Below are 19,337 nucleotides of genomic sequence, written 5' to 3' on the forward strand. Positions count from 1 at the left end.
TGGCATCATATTACAGTCATATTCTGAGAAGGCATGCAAGTAAGAATTTCATTGTACAATGTGCACATGACAATAAACTTAAACTTTAACATGAACCTGCATGTATTTTTCATACCGTATGCTTCTGTAGTAGCTCTAAATGACCACACTCCATTATAAAATTATCATTATTGTTTAGTATTTTTTTGGAATCCTTTACCATGTACTGCAGATGTTTTATACATCTTTAATCAGTGTGTAGGCAATTATGTATGTTCAATATTGCCCTGACAAAAATGGGCATTTATGAATGCTTGTAGGCAAAAAAAACTAAAAATTAAATTTATTGTTTTGGGAAATCAAATTCTGCACTTCCATACTCAGTGTTAAAACAGATGCACTTAATTTAATAACCAACACATTGAAAAAACAGAAATGACAATCAGAAGCTACAGAACTTCAATCTTTTGGCAATCTTTTAGTACTTCTAGCAGGAAGACACAATCATCAAATTATAAAACAAGTCCAAAAGCAGATCACCAGAACCTAGTGTTTGCTATTTGCTTCTGTAGGTCATTCCTTGATGGTTAGAGATGAGAAAGCACATTCAACACCTTAAGATGACAAATGGTTTTGAAATCCTACAGATCAAGAGTAGTATCTGGACCTTCACCACGATAATGCGTGATCTCCTAAGAAACCTGTGAGGGGTTTCTTCTAATGTCAATCTGCTGTAGTTTTATAACATAGAGGGAAAAAAACTAAACTTGGAAAATAGAAAGCCATTTACACAAATTACATTCAATGTATGGTTGCAATTGCTTGCTCTAAGATGTTCAGTAATATTTAGTTTATCAGTACACACACATATAATACTACTCTTAAATACTTTTATCTAAGGCATCAATAGGATTGCTCCAAATGATATTTCATTGTATTCTACAGTGAAAATAAAGGTATCTTGTATCTTGCAATTCTTATTTTTCACTCATAGGTTAAAGCGTATAGGCATTGTACATATTTTATCACATTGTAAGCATTATTTAATTTGCAGCCTTAACGATTACATATATTGTGCAGGAATGACAGCTCCATGAAGCAAGAAGTTCAGGCGTCAACTGGGTTGGAGCAACTGTTTATTAAAAGGCACAAAATGCAATAAAGAAGGGACACTCTTTGGCATGTGCTTTCCGTTATGTGGAGAATCAAAATTTACAAATAAGGCATGTTGGGCTAGTTAGCCAAGGTCACAGTGGTAGCGGGGCTCTGTCTGGTGGGTCGCTCATGCCAGTAATGACGACTCCTTCCAGGAGGCTTAAGTTTTTATGGAGGCTGAACCAGAAGAGCAGTGTCGGTTGCCATCACTGGGCAATTTCTTGGCACTGTGGGTAGGAAGGAGATGACAGTGTTATCAAACTGACCTTCTCTCATCCGTGTGGATTATTACATACCTCAACAGAGCCTGTGAGGAGGCCCTCCAATTCACATGCGTGACAATATACAGTATTGTTTGCCCCAATAATTGCAAGATATAATCAGTTAATTAATTTCTGACATATTAATTCAGAATGTTGCATTGACTTTATTAGTTTGGTTGCATGATATCTATAATAAATGTATCCTCTTTTTTATTTCTCTGTGACTTTTGAGTATGTAGAATGATTCAGTTTTAAATGTCATTGTTTAGATGAGGGTATAGCTTGTAATAATACATATAAATCACTTCATATAATTAAATTGGCAATATGTCTTGCCTAAATATAAGGCATAATTCACCTTAACAGCTGTGATAGGAGTAAATATGAAGATTTTATTAGATCTATTTGCTACCTTTTTCTTGGTTGAGGTCCAAGGTAGCAGCCAGAGCAATAAATCATGGTAATTAAATGCCTATCCTCTTTAATAAAACCCCTGTGTGCGTCCAGGTGTCCATGTGTGTGTGTCTTCTGGTGAAGTGCGCATGTGCTGGGCCACACGGCACATGTTCAGTCTCTTTCTGTGCATTCCCTGTGCAGAGAGAGAGACACACACACAGGCGCATGCGAGACAGACACACACACACAGGCGCATGCGAGGCAGGCACTCACACACAGGCACGCACAAGACAGACACACACACAGGCACGTGCGAGACACACACACACACAGGCACGTGCGAGACAGACACACACACAGGCGCGCGCGAGACAGACACACACACACAGGCGCGCGCGAGACAGACACACACACACAGGCGCGTGTGTGGCAGACACACACACACAGGCACACGAGAGACAGACACACACACACACAGGTGCACGCGAGACAGACAGACACACACACACAGGCACGTGCGAGACAGAAACACACACACAAAGGCGCGCGCGCAACAGACACACACACAGGCGTGAGAGAGAGACAGACAGACACACACACACAGGCGAGAGAGACAGACAGACACACACACACAGGCGAGAGAGACACACACACACAAACACAGAGGCGCGCGCTTAAGAGAGACACACACACGCAGGGCCGCGAGAGAGACACACAAACGCGCATGCATTTTTGCAATGTTACTTTTCTTGGTTGTTTATTAAGTTGTAAGGCTATAGTGTGAACTCTTGCAGTGTTAGTTTTCTCTGTTGTTCAAGGTTTTCTTTGTGTTATTCAGTGTTTTTACATTTAGTTTACTATTACGCTGTGCATTCAATGGTATGATTAACTATATTTGTACTTAAAAACTACAAAAAGTATATATTTACATACAGTTCATAAGGTCTGGAACAGATTAATTGTATTTACATACAATTCTATGGGGGAAATAACTTCAGTTCCACTGTATTACTGTCAGAGAAAACTACAGGCATTTTAAGGAAATACAAACCAATATTACTGAGAGAGAAAATTAAAGGGACACAATACAGTGACGCATATTACAGCCACATACAAGGTCCCTTGCCATTTAATATAGACTGTTCATACAAAGTTTATGCACTACTGTTCTAGGGCCCATTATTGTAATGGGCTTAATGTCTAGTATATTATAAAACAGAAGAATGGTGTTTTAGAAGAGAATAAGAACATGCAAATACCTACCAGGAAGAGCCTTCTGGGAAACTAATTGGAGTCCCAGCAGTGTTATATGGCAACATGATTCCCTACATCATTGATTATACGTGTCAGTAAGGATTATTTTTGTAAAAGTGAATTTGAAGGAACTTTCTCCTCACGGCAGACTGATGAAGTTAAGTTTGGACTCACAACATACGTAAACAATGAAACATCCTATGCGAATATGTTATCAGGTATCGTTTATGGCCAATTTCTAAAACTGACTGCAGCTGACATAATTGAAATTTTAAATTGTTAAAAAATAACCAACACTAAATGGAACTTGCCTTTATATTTAGTCCTTTTCTTTAGTTCTCATGTAATAAATACATTGCAATCAGCAACGTAAAGTAACACCATCACGTACCACAAAACAGAACATTTCAAAATATACAAAGAGGCACTATTATTAACCTTTCAAATGTACATATAAACTTAAAAGTCATGTCCCATTTTGATTTGAATTATTATGCATATTAAACTCAATCACTGGATAAACAGAAGATTATGGAAGAAAAAAACATTGTGGAAAGTAGCCTGCTTTTTGGAATAAATAGAGGAGCACAAGTTCAAAGAAAATAATAAAGCACACTAATGAGTGGTTATTACTGTATTTCACCCAAAAGTAACAGTAATGCTAAGAGCAATATTTCCAAAAGTTATTTGGAAATGTTTCCATAAGAGTTTAATTAAAATAATAATAATGAAGTGAATCAGTCAATTGATTTTTAGCTAGACTCTCTGCTGCTATGCTCTTTTAAACTGCTTTATACGTGACATTTGTTATTTATAAAACTAAAATCAGGCTTAAATACTTTCACTATGAAGAGTGCTAATTATTTGCAGCTTGTTCAAAGTTTAGCATGGCATCATTTTTGGAAAGCTCCCATTTTTATTTCAGATTGTTTAGTACTGTACTGCGAGAAATCCATCCATCCATCCATTATCCAACCTGCTATATCCTAACACAGGGTCACGGGGGTCTGCTGGAGCCAATCCCAGACAACACAGGGTGCAAGGCAGGAACAAATCCTGGGCAGGGCGCCAGCCCACCGCAAGGCATAGACACACACACCCACACACCAAGCACACACTAAGGACAATTTAGGATCGCCAATGCACCTAATATGCATGACATGATTAATTCCACTTTAAGAAGAAATGTTGATATTGCAAAAGCTATCCTCCATAAATGATCCTCAGAGTTAAAAATTCCTAAAATGATACAAAAATGTAAGTTGCCGAAACTCATGATTTAATTGTAGTATGTATTTTTTAAAAACTAACCTGAAAATAGCAACACTTACACTGTTTGCACTAAGCATGTGTCAAAGGCAAAAAACTTCTGTTATACCAAGATTGGATTAAGTAGATTGCTAAAATGTTAAATATGTAAAGAATAGGTTATTCATCTATTGATTAATCCAATTCTCTTGCTTTTTAGAATGTTTTACATGATGTTACTTTTTCAGAACTTCTTTCTACTTTTACTAACTTAAAGGCGGAAAAAATACATTAATGTCAATTGATGCAAAATATATTTCGAAAAAACAGAATATTATTAAAGAGTATTAAATAATAAAAAATGCCTTTTTTAAATTTTTGGATGATCAAAGATGTTTTCAAAGATTGCAGGATTATAATGATACTTACAAAACTTATTCTAACTTCAGGGTTTTCACATGCAGTTCTGTAGAGCACTGTGGCTGTTGAATTTCATTTCAATCTACTCCTAACTTTAAATGTTTCCCGTTATATACCATTGTGTGCCTTGCCGTAATTTACAGAATTTTTTTTAAATTTACATTATAAAAATAGCCAGCATTTGTATATAACGCAATAATTAGTTTTCTTTATTTAGATGTGCTGGTAAATTGTTGTCCAAGTAATGCCATAAAAATCACACAAAATATAGCTCTATTGTCATATTGTCATACAGGGCATCCACCAAAGGACAGTGTTAAAAGATATCTCAACATCAACATCAAATACTCAACACCGAAAGTAGAAACACAAATGACAATTCATACATTTTCACTTTAATACATGTTCATGCAATTTCAATTTTTGTTCAGTGGGCAAAGTGCTAAATCTTATTATACATAAACAATCAATGTAATTCATGATAATGATAATGACTACTCTAAATCAGATAAATCTTGCACTGCCTTTTTTGGTGTTTCTGCTCTTCTTTTCTTCTTTGCATTGAATTTGAAGTAAATAGTTGTGTCTGTTACATTATCATTATTTGTATGATTGAGTTGTACTACATTTCAATATTCTGCTTTTCAAAAATAACATCAAAGTGATTGCAAAATAGCAATCCTTTATATCTAACCAGACCAAAGTGGGTCCATCCACAGAGCCAAGATTGATACATACATTCTAAATTTACTGGCCTGATTTCTTAAAATTGTATTTTAAGGGTTTATGCATAATCTTTAACTTCCTTGGAAAAATGGTATCCAGTCCTGTCAATTTATTTGATTTCAGCTTTTTTAATCTCAGTGGCACTTCTCTCTGCATTTGCCTAATCTTCCCTGATGCCACTTATTCACAAATATTTCAGAAAAATATTAACTGAGAGCATTTTTCATTTCTTTTTTGGTATGTTTTGCCTGTACTGCATACCTTACTTTTTCACTATTCTTTTATTTCTGGAATACTGAAAGGACCTCTTCAGGTCAAGTTTTTTATTTTCTGTAATATCTGTTTCTCATTGCCTTTGAGCATTTTTAATATCCTTTCAAACAGCCGTTCTTAATGCACTTATAGAGGCCTGCAGTTATTGCTGGGGTTACTGTCTTGTTTGCGTTATGTAGCCGCTTTTCTTTTGTAATTTATTACTCGTCTTCTCAGTTATTCTAAAGCATCTACATTTTGGGAAAAAAAATTGCATTTTATGCAATATACCTTAAAATATATCCTACTAATTTTCATCTGTCTCCATGCTTAACGTTTCTCCGAGTTTTGCATTATAATATACAGTAGTACCATTGTTGTCTGACAGCTCCCCAAGATGGCTTCACCTGATCACTTGCTGCTTAGAGTTTCTTCATTTCTCCCATCTTTCTATGTTCATTTGCATCCAAAGATAAGTGTGTTAGTTTTGGGAAAATTCTCTTTGAAAACTCTTAATTAACATCCAAGACCATCATTGTAATGTTTCAAAGATGGAAATCTTTTATTATAATAAGCCTAAGACAGCCCAGTCATGTGTTGAGCTCAGGTCACTATGACTAGACTAACTAAATATGGGAGAGTTATTGCTTAACAAAGGTAGAATAATAGAAAAGGTAGGATAATATGGCTAACACAGTCTGCACCAATCAGCATACAGAAAAATGGTATAATCTACTGTATAATGCACATTATATCTTTGTATAACTAAAGGTCCCAAATAGTTAGACAGATTAAAAGTCTTTAGCAAACATTTTATCATTAAAAGAGAAGTAATATACTATTAATATACTATACTATTCTCGTATATTATTCCTAGAATATTCTTACTGTATATACTAGGCAAATACTTCAATCGTGGTGCATTTCAGGCTGCTGAAGCAGCTTCCGTGCTTGTCACTTCATCTTCTTCCTGTCACATAAGCAGCTTATGCACCAGAGGCTGCTGTTTTTTTCCTCTCTGTCAAGTCTCCTCCAGCATTCTAATAATGCAATTTGCCATAAGAAGGATGCAAACCCCAATAACTTATCAAAGACTGTATTAAGCCAAATGTTGAGCTTCACCTGCCTCAATCACATAGTAAAAATTTTGAGTAAGACCAAGATCAAGGTTGCAGTCCCAGTGTTTTGTAAGTAAATGCATGACAATCGCATGAGAGACGGAATCCTCAGCATTTTATATATACAGGTATATATATAGATAATACCAAAGTTAAAAGGTGAAAATATCATATGTTCACCTCAACTCTTGATCTGGACATGAAAGACAGATAATGTCTTAATTCTACAGGGCTCATATAGTGAGAAGATTGAGGAAGTTGTTGACTGCACTACTGATTACATCAACTTCTGTATGGACATTGTAGTTCCATTAAGAACAGTACGCTGCTATGCTAACAAGAAGCTATGGATTACAAGTGACATCAAGGGCCTTTTGAACCAGAAGAAAAGGGCTTTTAAAGGCAGTGATCAGCATGAGCTCAAGCGCATGCAGAAGGAACTCCGAGTCCAGCTCAGGGCGGCGAAGGAGCAGTACAAGAGAAAGCTGGAGCAGAAGTTGCAGAATAACTGCATGAAGGAAGTGTGGGATGGGATGAAGATCATCACTGGCTGCAGCTCGAAGTGGGGTGCCACCATCAAGAGAGACACGGAGAGAGCAAACCAGATGAACAACTTCTTTAACAGGTTTGACCACCCTAACCCACTCTCACCTCTGAGTACTGCACCCTCCACCCCTCCTTCTGCTGTTACCAGCATAGGAGAGAGTTTCCCCCCACCCACAATTACAGCAGCCCAGGTAAGCAGAGAGCTGAGGAGACTTTGTGTCAGCAAAGCAGCCGGTCCAGATGGAGTACCGCCCCGACTGCTGAAGGCCTGTGCGCTGGAGCTGGGGAGTCCTGTACAGCGCATCTTCAACTTGAGCCTTGATCTTGAAGACCATGGAGCAGCTGCTGCTTTATCACCTGAGGCCACAGGTCTGCCACATCCTCGACCCTCTGCAGTTCGCATACCAGGAGAAGGTGGGAGCGGAGGATGCCATCATCTATATGTTACACCGATCCTCTCACACATGGAGAGAGGCAGTGGTGCTGTAAGAATTATGTTTCTGGACTTCTCTAGCACATTCATCACCATCCAACCTGACAGAGATGGGAGTAGATTCATAAATGGTTGCATGGATTGTGGACTGTCTTACAGACAGACCTCAATATGTGCGTCTCGGGAACTGCAGGTCTGACATTGTGGTCAGCAACACAGGAGCGCCGCAGGGGACTGTACTTTCTCCCATCCTGTTCAGCCTAAATACATCAGACTTCCAATACAACTCAGAGTCCTGCCATTTGCAAAAGTTCACTGATGACACTGCTATCGTGGGCTGCATCAGGAGTGGGCAGGAGGAGGAGTATAGGAACCTAATCAAGGACTTTGTTAAATGGTGTGACTCAAACCACCTACACCTGAAAACCAGCAAACCCAAGGAGCTGGTGGTGGATTTTAGGAGGCCCAGGCCCCTCCTGGACCCTGTGATCATCAGAGGTGATTGTGTGCAGACGGTGCAGACCTATAAATATCTGGGAGTGCAGCTGGATGATAAATTGGACAGGACTGCCAATACTGATGCTCTGTGCAAGAGAGAACAGAGCCGACTATACTTCCTTAGAAGGCTGGCGTCCTTCAACATCTGCAATAAGATACTGCAGATGTTTTATCAGACGGTTGTGGCGAGTGCCCTGTTCTACGCAGTGGTGTGCTGGGGAGGCAGCATAAAGAAGAATACATCATAATAATAATAATAATATTACTACTAATAATAATAATAGTGCTCAGTAGTTCTGCATCACAGCATCAGAATCCAAGGTTTGAGTCTTGGTCATGGAGTGGACTTTGCATGGTCTCCTTTCATGCACATTACATTAACTTCAGTGGCAATTTTTTATTGGTCTTCTGTGCATTTTTATGTGCACATGAGTGGCCACTGCAGTGGACTGGCATTCCATGCAAGGCTGGCAGCCTTACACCAGATGTTACTGAGATTGGCTCTAGCTTCCTGAGACCTGAATTAAATTAAAATGATTTGACAGTGCTTTGCCGTATCATATATAAAGTTATTTACATTAATGTAAATAATTGTTTCCTCTGAATCCAGGCCTTAAAGCTCTAACAGAGCATCTTGCATTCATAATGACCCACCCTTCTGAATCTGTACATGTATTTATGTGGCATATATCTTAAATTAGCAATGTTCTCAGTTTGCATGAAAACAGAAAATGACATTAGTTACTAAATCTGGACATGAATACCTTACTGTTTAATTCTGATTAATAAAAAACCTGTTCCCCCAGAACTGAATGCTTCCTGGCTTTTGTAACTGATTATTTTTTAAACCACATACATTTTCATACTTACTCTACAGAATCTGAGGTTAACTTTGAGATTATACATTACATTTTTGCAAGGGTGTTCCTTCTTCAATAACAATACAAACATTTCATATTCCAAAAATGTCCAAAACTTTTCAAATGGCCAGCAAGATACCAACAGGCTCAGTCATACTGACTGATTGAACGGTATGAAAAGTGTCTAAAAGAAGTAGAAAAATGCAAATGTGTAAACTTGTAACAGCATGAAGAACAAGGGTGGGACTCCCAAACAAAATTTCAAAGAATAATTAAACTGTTTTATGAGAACTTCTATTAAAGATGATATCCACAGTATCAAACACAAAAACATTGTGAGACAATGTAATAACATAAAAGTAAAAAAAGCAATATATAAACGTGATGGCATTTTTTGAGTAAAAAAAAACAGAAATATATTACGGTAGTAAGCAGTTCTGAGCCAAGAATGAGAAGGTCAAAGAGTTGAAATATTCCAGATTCCAGCTTGATCTCGGCATGCTCATTTGTTTGAGGCATACACACCTTTACAGGCTGCAGCTACAGGCGTTTCTTACTAGTGACATTTTCTTTGCCATATCTAATTGCACAATATGCTATATTAACACAGAGGGGGCCTTGCAGCTTATTCTTAAACCCTACTCAAGACACAAACAATAAGACCGCAGCTTTAACACCTCAGGATGGAACCATGGGGGAGGTGGCAAGTGAGTCACTGAAGGTCACAGAAGTGCAAAGTGAACTCAGAAACCTCAGGGTTTTTACGTTTTTCATGCAGCCTAGGATCATTCAGGATCATTCAGCCTTCTCTCATGGGAAAGCAGCTGGGGAGAGTGTGACACAGATTCACTGAGAAACATGTCTTTACAATGCTGACAAATATTCAAGGCATAGTTTGGCGCTCATCAACTGGAAGGATATTTTAATCGCTTTCAGCAAGTCTTCCAACACTGCAGGTACAGAGGCTCACTTTCCTGTGGGAAAATATGTATGGTGTCATTCTTCATCAGTTTGTCAGATGTAAAAAAAAGAAGAAAAAAAAATTAATAAAAAACTGAAAACAATTGTCTATGTGCAAAAGGGTTTTCTGACTGTGAAAACACTTGTTGCCTCGCTTTTGTTAAAGCAAAGCTGAAAAAAATGAGTTATCTAACACACTGTTTAGTTAAGAAAAATAAATCCTTTTTGTATTCAGTGTGCACTAAATCAACCCCTTCAAAATCAATCAGAAGGATAATTACTTCTGAAGTATGCTAACTGCAACCACCCTTACAAATGATGGTGTATTCCAGCAAACGTTGTAATTATTCACTTGCAAAAATTAATCAAATGCACACTTTTACAGAAAGCTTCTTCAGCATGCATCATGGGACACAATTTCAGGTCTATTTTAATGAAGGTATATCACAAGTTAGAAAAAGAAAACTAAAAATAAATCTACCATCTGAAACTCATTCATCCACCCATGGTGATGTTGGACACAAGACAGTAGCCATCCCCGAATAGCACACACAAACCCACTGAGACACACAGAGAATGTGCAAACTCTGCACAGACAGCGACTGGAATGGGATTTGAACCAGGAGTCCAGAGCTGTGAGGAAGCAGCTCTAATCACTGGGCCACAGTGATTCACCCCGGTGGTCTGCAGTTCAGCATACTGGTCAGCATGATGTCGGACTTTTAGGTTAGTGAATTCACATTGCTTACTACCCTAGACATGAAAGCTAGATAATGTTTGACTTGTTTTACTATGAGTACATTTGGGAGCCTCTTTATTTGGCTTGGTTTGGCTCTGCAGCGTATTGGTTAGTACTGCAGCTGCTCCATAGCTCCAGGGACACAGATTCAATTACAAGTGAAGTCGATACTCTGAATTTTCCCATGCCAAAAAAAATACCTAGTGCTTTATATTAAATCAAAGAAGACTGATGTCATAACCAGAGTTGGCTCCTGCTTTCTCAATGAAGCTACCGAAATACTTTCTGAATCCCTTAAAATTGGCTAAGCAGATAAAGACAATGGACACATTCATTCATATGGTGACAGAACTATGGTGCAGCACTTCTGCCATGCAAATCCCTTTATCTGTGTTATTGTTTCTGTGCACTCTTCATCTTCAAGAGTTGCATATTACATTAATTGAACCATATTAATTGGCCCCTTTGGTAGCATGGCACCCAATCCCAATATTATGTCTGACACTGTCTACATTTAAGTGCTCCTATCCCTTGTGACTTTTCATTGAACACAGCAGGTATAAACAAGGATACGTGATCAGTCTTAGATTGGGGAACATTTTATCAATAGCAATGGATGGCTCCATTTTGTGCTTGGTTTGAATACAGGTGTAAGCCTGTTGTAACCAAATTCATGGAACCATAAAAATATTTTGTTATAACGAATATGTGGAAAATACATCTGGTAAACAGCAAACCAAGGGCAAAGTAATTGGTTATCCTCTGCATGATCAGGGTTACTGTGTAACGTGTTTATCGTGCATTGTTTAGAATACTTAATACCGGGCTTTAAGCTGCTCTTCCTCACACATTCCTGGTCTGCCATAGTGGTCATTCCAAGTAGCTAAAAATGGGAGCTAAAGCAGGACAATTGTCCCTATTTCACTGCTCCTATCTCATTTGGTTGAATACTCCTTCAGCTCCTATTTTGATTGAAGTCTTAAGACCTTACCTGCATTCTCTATACAGTAATAAAATACCTGTAATTTCCTTGGAAAACTGGATTCACCTTCTTGACTCTCATGCAACTAATGACCCAAGCTTGACAATACCTGTATAAAAAAAACAGAGCTTCTTAAACTGCACAAAATATTATACAGTATTTGGAAATCACACATCAGGTGAAACTCTTTTTTCAGTGTAAACTGACAGCCTTTCTCAATTTTTCTGTTCATTGCAAAGAAAACTTTGAGAAGCGTTATGAAACTCAAACAGTGCAATATCTGCTGTCACACACTTGCGATTAGGAGTCAACTAAAGGGCCTGAATAATGGCAATTCCATGTCCGACCAGGGGGCAGTGGGGTGCGCTGACTGTCTTTCTCGATTCCTTGCAGACCATTCTATGGAAATCTCACAGGGTTCTGGCGCCTTTGATGATGTCACTTCCGTCTCCATCGCCTCTGATGACACTACTTTCGGTCCTGACGTTGATGATGTCATTTCCGCTCCCACATCTGATGATGTCACTTCCTGCCCCACCTCTGATGATGTCACTTCCACTTCCCAGGTGAAATAATTTTCTACACTGGCCTTTAAAGCCACCATCTTGACTATTTACTATAGTTCTGTTTCGGACTCAGTCTTATGAACAACTCGTTATCTTTAAAAATACCTTTTTGCAGCCAAGGAGCATTACAGTTATCCCCCACTATACTGTGGTTTAGCTATCATGCCCCCGCTACATCGCGGATTTATTAATATTATTATTATTATTACTAGGGGCTCTGCCCCTGCTTGCTTTGTTCACCCACCCCCAGGTTTGGTTTACAGGATAAACAATTTAAAGAGATTGTTATTTTCATGGGAATTGTTACATATGCATTATTTTCATTTTTACTTTAAAACTTTAATAAAAACAATATTTGTCCTTTATTTCCTGCCCCGGGTGTGGTTAAATCTCTTTCTCGTGGCACTTATAACACTGTTCGCGTTGTGAAGGGGGAGTCTGAATGCACACTAAAGAGGTGCGATCAGTTCAGCTGGTGTCTTGCTGCTGCTGCTGACCAGCTGTGTGTTGTGCTTGTCACACTTTGTGTCAATCACTTAAAAACCTGTACAGCAGCTGTCCTTTTGCCATTTTGCATCTCTGCCGCTCGCTTTGTGAAGGGGAACTGAGCGCATGCTAAGCAGAAGGATCAGCTACTGGCTTTGTGTGTCTTCTGTCAAGATGCCTGTTCTGCTTGTCACTCTGCGCTTCAATCATTTAAAAGCCTGTACAGCAGCTGTTCTTCTGTCTCACTGCCTTGTCTTGCGTGACGTTAAAATGTTTTATGATAGAGAGATGTTACTCATATCCTTAGCCCGACATTCACATATCATAATATCATGTTTTAATAAGTTTACATGTGTTTAAAGTGTGTGGAATGGGTATTTTAAGGCTTAAACTATATAAAAAATGTTTATTTATATGGTCTTTCTATATCGCGAATTTACACCTATTGCTGATGGGTCTGGAACGTAACTTCCGCGATAGGTGGAGGATCACTGTATATTGGTGGCAGCCTTAAACCTTTGTGATGTCTTATTGTCGTTCTTGTGACACTGCACACAACACAATTATAATACAATACAGTATTCACACACAACACAATTACCCACACAGATGCACAGTGGAGCACTGACTCAGAATTCAGCTATACATGTATGATGTTGTGCCTACACTCTTGTCGAGCCGAGATTGGAAATTTCGCAACAGGCTGTCACTTTCTTTTGACTAACAAGAAAGAGACAGGCTATTGCAGGGTTCTGGAGACTCAGCGAAAGTTTAGGTGTGGCATTAAGTATTTTTGCATCGCATCATCTTTGGTGACCATTTTTGGTTGAAAATTAATGGAACTAGCTTGAGAATCATCCATCTGTTATCCAACCCGCTATATCCTAACTACAGGGTCACGGGGATCTGCTGGAGCCAATCCTAGCCAACACAAGGCGCAAGGCAGGAAACAAACCCCGGGCAGGGCGCCAGCCCACCGCAGGGCACGCGCACACACACATGCACACACTAGGGACAATTTAGAATTGCCAGTGCACCTAACCTGCATGTCTTTGGACTCTGGAAAGAAACCGGAGTACGTGGAGGAAACCCGCGCAGACATGGGTCTCCTAACCGTGAGGCAGCAGCGCTACCCACTGCGCCACCGTGCCGCCCTTTCTCCAAAATGTGCATATTTACTATTACAGGATAAGCAACTAATGAGAGGGCTTTCAAAGAAGAGGAAAAAATGAATCATGTAAATTAATAGAAAAGGGGTGTCAGAGAGCTAATACTGCATGTGATCTGTGTTAAACATAAATGGCCACTGCATGCATCAAGTATACATATTTTCCCCATGGTGTTTCATGTCCTCCTTCATCTTAAAGACATGCATTTTAAGTTATTTGGAAGATTTAAGCTAGGTTTACATTATGAATAATGTTACAGTACATGTACAGATTATAGAGAAATTATTTCTTGTATGTGTGCTAAGCACCATGGCAAGAAGGTCAAAGCAGTACTAGAGAAAGGCCACAGAGCTGATTCCAGGATGAGAGGTATGGACCATGATGGAAGTTTGAAGGAATTGAACCTTTTCAGTTTAAGCAAAAGGAGATTAATTGGTGACATGATAGAAATGTTTGAAATTACTATAGTGGAGCCCAACTGTTACTTTAAAATAAATTATTCAGAATGAACACAGGGGCATGGTTGGAAATTTGTTGATGTGAGATTTCCCACAAATGGTAGAAAGATACAAAGTACTGTGGTAGGCACTAGGACATTAGGGGTCTTCAAATCTCGACTTGATGTTAATGGCCTGTTTTCATAACAATTCTACTATTCTTCAAAAATGTTATTGCTCATGAGTGAGTCAGGAACATCGACATGCCAATATCACAAGCTGCGATTGGGGAAAACGAGATCTCTAACAGCCTCTCTTCTTTTACCCACAGCCCAGAGGACACTTCCAGCCTGGAACAGAAGAATCCAGCTAATCTATCTAGTAGTTTACTAAATCAATGCTGTTCTCAGAAATCAGCATTCAGATATAAACCTGTAGAAACCGGGCACAGAGCTCCAAGAAAAAGGGTTTCACTGTGAACATGAATAGAGACACATAAAGTCTCTATTGGAATGACCACTTTATTTTCTTTTTGTAACCCTTTTTTGTTTCAGTTAAAGGGAGTACTCGCAAGTCCCCAACAATTTATCTTATCGTTTTTGGTGTCTAGTTACAATGCATGCTCGTGGTATGACTAAAAGTGAATGTATGTGTTTGTGATCCGGCCTTGTGATGCCGTGTGCTGTATTGTGTTCAACACTGCCTGAATAGATCTCAGTCTGCCATGACCCTACTGTGAACACTGTAGATTTAAAAAAAATGGATAAATGATCAATCACTCAGATTACATTGTTACAAATGAACATTGAAATGAAAAATGACAAGGATTGGGAGCAAGCAGTCAAATATTTGTGGTGCCAGAAGTCTAAATCTGGAGAGTAACTGCTTGCAGTGGATTATGATACAATGCTTCAGCAAATTAATGAATAAATAATGCAATATAGAGGGCTCTAAAACTAGTCAGTCAGTCATTGTTTCTCCAATCCACTATGTCCTAACACAGGGTCTGCTGGAGCCAATCCCAGCCAGCACAGGGCGCAAGGCCCATCACAGGACACATACACACACCATCACACTACGGACAATTTAGGATCACCAGTGCACCTAACTTGCATGTCTTTGGACTGTGGGAGGAAACCCACGCAGAAACAGGGAGAACATGCAAATTCCACACAGGGAGGACCCGGGAAGCAAACCCAGGTCTCCTTACTACAAGGCAGCAGCGCTACCACTGCACCACCATGCTGCCCTCTAAAACTAGTTCAGCCTCAAAATATCTATTTCACAGTTTGCACGATTTACATGGATTTCAACACCTGAAAGATCTGGCAATGCCCTAATGATGTAGAGCATCATAGCCCTTGGCAAGACACTGGGATGAAAAAAATGGTGAAATGCAGAATCAAAAGGCTGCTGACTCTACAATGGAGAAATAGAATCGCAGGAGAGACAGGCGAGTGACCTACTACTGACTAGCAGACATGGGACAGACAAAGGTTGATGTAAATGGAGGCCTGAAGCCACTTTTTGGAGGATTTCATTATCCACTAGTATCTAAGGAAATTAACTGATAATAAGGACAATATAAGAAGATATAAAATATATTAGAAGATATTAGGATATAAGAAGATAAAAAATATATTAGAAGATATTAGGAAGGTTTAAAATTTGCTGCAATTTCTATCTGTCTGTTTTACCAGAAAAAGCTGCAAATGACTTTTCTACAATTGAAATTTTAATCTTACTGGTCTTTAAAATCCATCATCTACACATGTGCAAACCCCAAAGATCTGCCATTTCTGCTTATTATTATGCTGAATTAACACCACATAACATTCTCGAGCCTGGTTAATTTGGAACTTTTGGAAAATTAAGACCATCTAATCAAACAACAACCATGAATTCAAAAACAAAATAAGGGTGAATGAATGCTTCTGAGAAAACCGAACACTGCCAAGCTTTTTCAAAAGAAGATAAACACTGAGTAAAAGTAAGCCATTATATAAAGTAGCTACTGATGCTGAGAAGCAAAAACTCTACCCTGGGTCTCTAAGCATCTAGTCAGTACAATGAAAACACATTTCACCATAAACACCATACTTTCGCTCGCACATCTCATGAAGGCCTTATGTGCATATTTCAAGTTTTCCTTTAAGTGGTAGGGACAAGAATAATGATTGTAATAGGAAAGAATGTAACCAATTTTGTACTTGTCAAACAAAAGGTTGCATGGTGCTGTCAAAAGTCACACATGTAATGACACTGTCAACACTGCTACAGTGAGTGGTGTCTGATAAATGTAACTGTATGCAGTCAAGCATACAGACAGAATGTAGTGGAGTCTTGAACACTAACGTCTGAGCTGTGCTTGTATTTATTTATTTATTAATACAAAAATTGGATAATAAAAATAAATTTGTAGTGTTTATTTTCTAAACATCTATAATAAAATCAAGTAAACAACTCTGTAATAAATGAGATCAACTGTAATTTTTCATCTATCCTTCATATATTCTATTTAATTCATTTTTAGGGTTATGGGAGAGCAGATCCCGTCTAGTATGAATTAAGTACCAGGCAGAAATCAGCCCTGGCCAAGGTGCCAGGCCACTCATACATTTACTTACAGTACAGTCCCCTCAGCTATGTTTGGAACAAAGACACATTTTTACTTGATTTATCCCTCTGCTCCACAGTTTAAAATTAAATAACAAACAGTTCAGACGTGATTACAGTGCACATTGTAGACTATAATTTAAGGGTATTTGCATATGTTTTGGAAATTAAAATATTTTTTGCACATGCCCCCCACCCCATTTCAGGGCACCATAATGTTTGGGACATAGCAATGTCAAGTATATTAAAGTAGTCATATTTCATACTTTGTGGCATATCCCTTGCATGCAATGACTGCTTGAAATCTGCGATACATAGACATCTCTAGGTGCTGAGGATCTTCTCTGGTGATGCTCTGCGAAGCCTCTAATGCAGCCATCTTCAGCTTCTGTGTGTTTCAGAGGTTTCTTCACTTAAGTTTTCTCTTTAGCATAAGGAAGGCTTTCTCAATTGGGTTTCTATCAGTTGACTAACTTAGCCATTGAAGAGTTTTCCATTTTTAAGCTTCGAAAAACTCCTGTATTGCATTAGAAGTATGTTTGGAATCATTATCTTGTTGTAGGATGAAGCACCGTCCAATGAGTTTGGAGGTATTAACTGGAACTTGAGCAGGTAAGATGTTTAAAATATACAGAGGAACACACATTCAGTGGCCTTTATTTAAAGCGAGATTCATGAGTGCTGTGTAACTCCTTAACACTGTTACTGTAATATTTAAAATTGTACAGCAAGTACTGAGTCTGTTTTAAATAATTTGCAAACAAAACAAAAGGCGATTGCATTTAAATGCTAGTGTTTCAGTTACTAAACCCTTGATAAAACCTCCATGACTGATTTGAAGAATGGGGTTATGTAAGTGATTAGCCTATGTGAACATAACATTTTCAAAATGACTAAATCCAATTAAGCCAATTACCCTGCTGCCCGTGTCTTTGTGGGGGTATCTGGAGAAAAATATTAACAGACATAGGCAAAATGTGCAAACTCTACACAGAGAAAGTTACTACCCAGGATGTTCTAAAAAGCAGCATTGCTGACCACTAAATCACTGTGCATTCAGTTTAAATTCTAAAACTAAGTATTTCTTTTTAACTTTAATTGACTGCAAGTCAACTTGTTTATACAAAAGATATAAAAGAATTATACAACAAAGCAGCCAAGTCTGATTTTTATTCCACCATTATGCTCTTTAGAAGTAATTGTTAGACAATATATGTTAAGTCATAAAAACTCTGCAGAATTTTGCATCAGAATTTTATTTTATTTATGCCACTTACCATTTTTGGCCTCCCTGGGTCAATTTCTGCCACACTTCTGCCTGCTTGACACTCTGCCGTGTCCTTTCACTTAAGCACATTTCAGAGAAGACATTAGAATATAAAGATCTGACCAAGCTGTGAAACAACAAAAAAACAAAGTTCCAGTTATAATTATTTGACGTGTGCCCAACTTTAGAAAGTACTTGAAACTGTACCCTGTGTCTTCTTGAACAAATGATGCCAGATAAAAGTAGACATCCTCTATCGAAATATATGACTGTTATTAGAAGATATCATTGTACAGAATCTTTTCATTCACTTATCGCTTCACACTCCAAAAGCCAATCCTGAGTATACACAGGGTAATATGTTGTCTGTGAAGTGACAATAATAACTCTATGACAACAGGAGCTTAGTGGCATTTTTCACACAGTAAATAATGTAGCTCGTTTTTGTTTCTGTAAATGAACATTATAAATAAGCAACCAGCAATTAAATAAATAATACACCTGCAGACTGCAATTAATTTCAATATTTAACTATGCTTGTTTTAAGAATGAATAAATATAAACATAAGAAACATAAAAGTACACTATCAAAATGATGGTCCATGAAACACCACTGCTTGGTTTTGGGAATGCATTGTTAGAATTATTAAAATACAGAAATAGAATTCAGATAGATAGATAGATAGATAGATAGATAGATAGATAGATAGATAGATAGATAGATAGATAGATAGTGTCACGCACGTGCGAGTAGGGGACCGCGGACGGACCTAAAACGGTTTAGTGAGTTCATACACCAGAAGGGTGTGAAGGGGTACTAACCTTTCTCTTTTTTTCCTGCAGAAAGAAAGACGCACCGCCGCCATGAAGCAGTCTGAATCAGCATCCATGCACCGCTACTTCTGTCCTTCCTCTGTCAACCCCTGATGACGTCAGCAATCCCACCATCCACCTCGGCTCCTACCCA

At 38.3% G+C, this 19,337-nt stretch overlaps 1 long non-coding RNA gene across 1 annotated transcript; it reads right to left on the reverse strand.

Moving 5' to 3' along the window:
* Positions 1 to 1,002: 1,002 nt before the first annotated feature.
* LOC120528639 lies at positions 1,003 to 18,488 on the reverse strand. Its single transcript, XR_005633578.1, has 3 exons — positions 18,381 to 18,488; positions 11,867 to 11,938; positions 1,003 to 1,361 (listed from the first exon to the last, which is right to left on the reverse strand). It is a non-coding gene; the product is annotated as an uncharacterized LOC120528639 (long non-coding RNA).
* Between the last annotated feature and the right edge of the window lie 849 nt (positions 18,489 to 19,337).

Source organism: Polypterus senegalus, chromosome 4 (assembly GCF_016835505.1).
Source record: "Polypterus senegalus isolate Bchr_013 chromosome 4, ASM1683550v1, whole genome shotgun sequence".
Taxonomy (NCBI): domain Eukaryota; kingdom Metazoa; phylum Chordata; class Cladistia; order Polypteriformes; family Polypteridae; genus Polypterus; species Polypterus senegalus.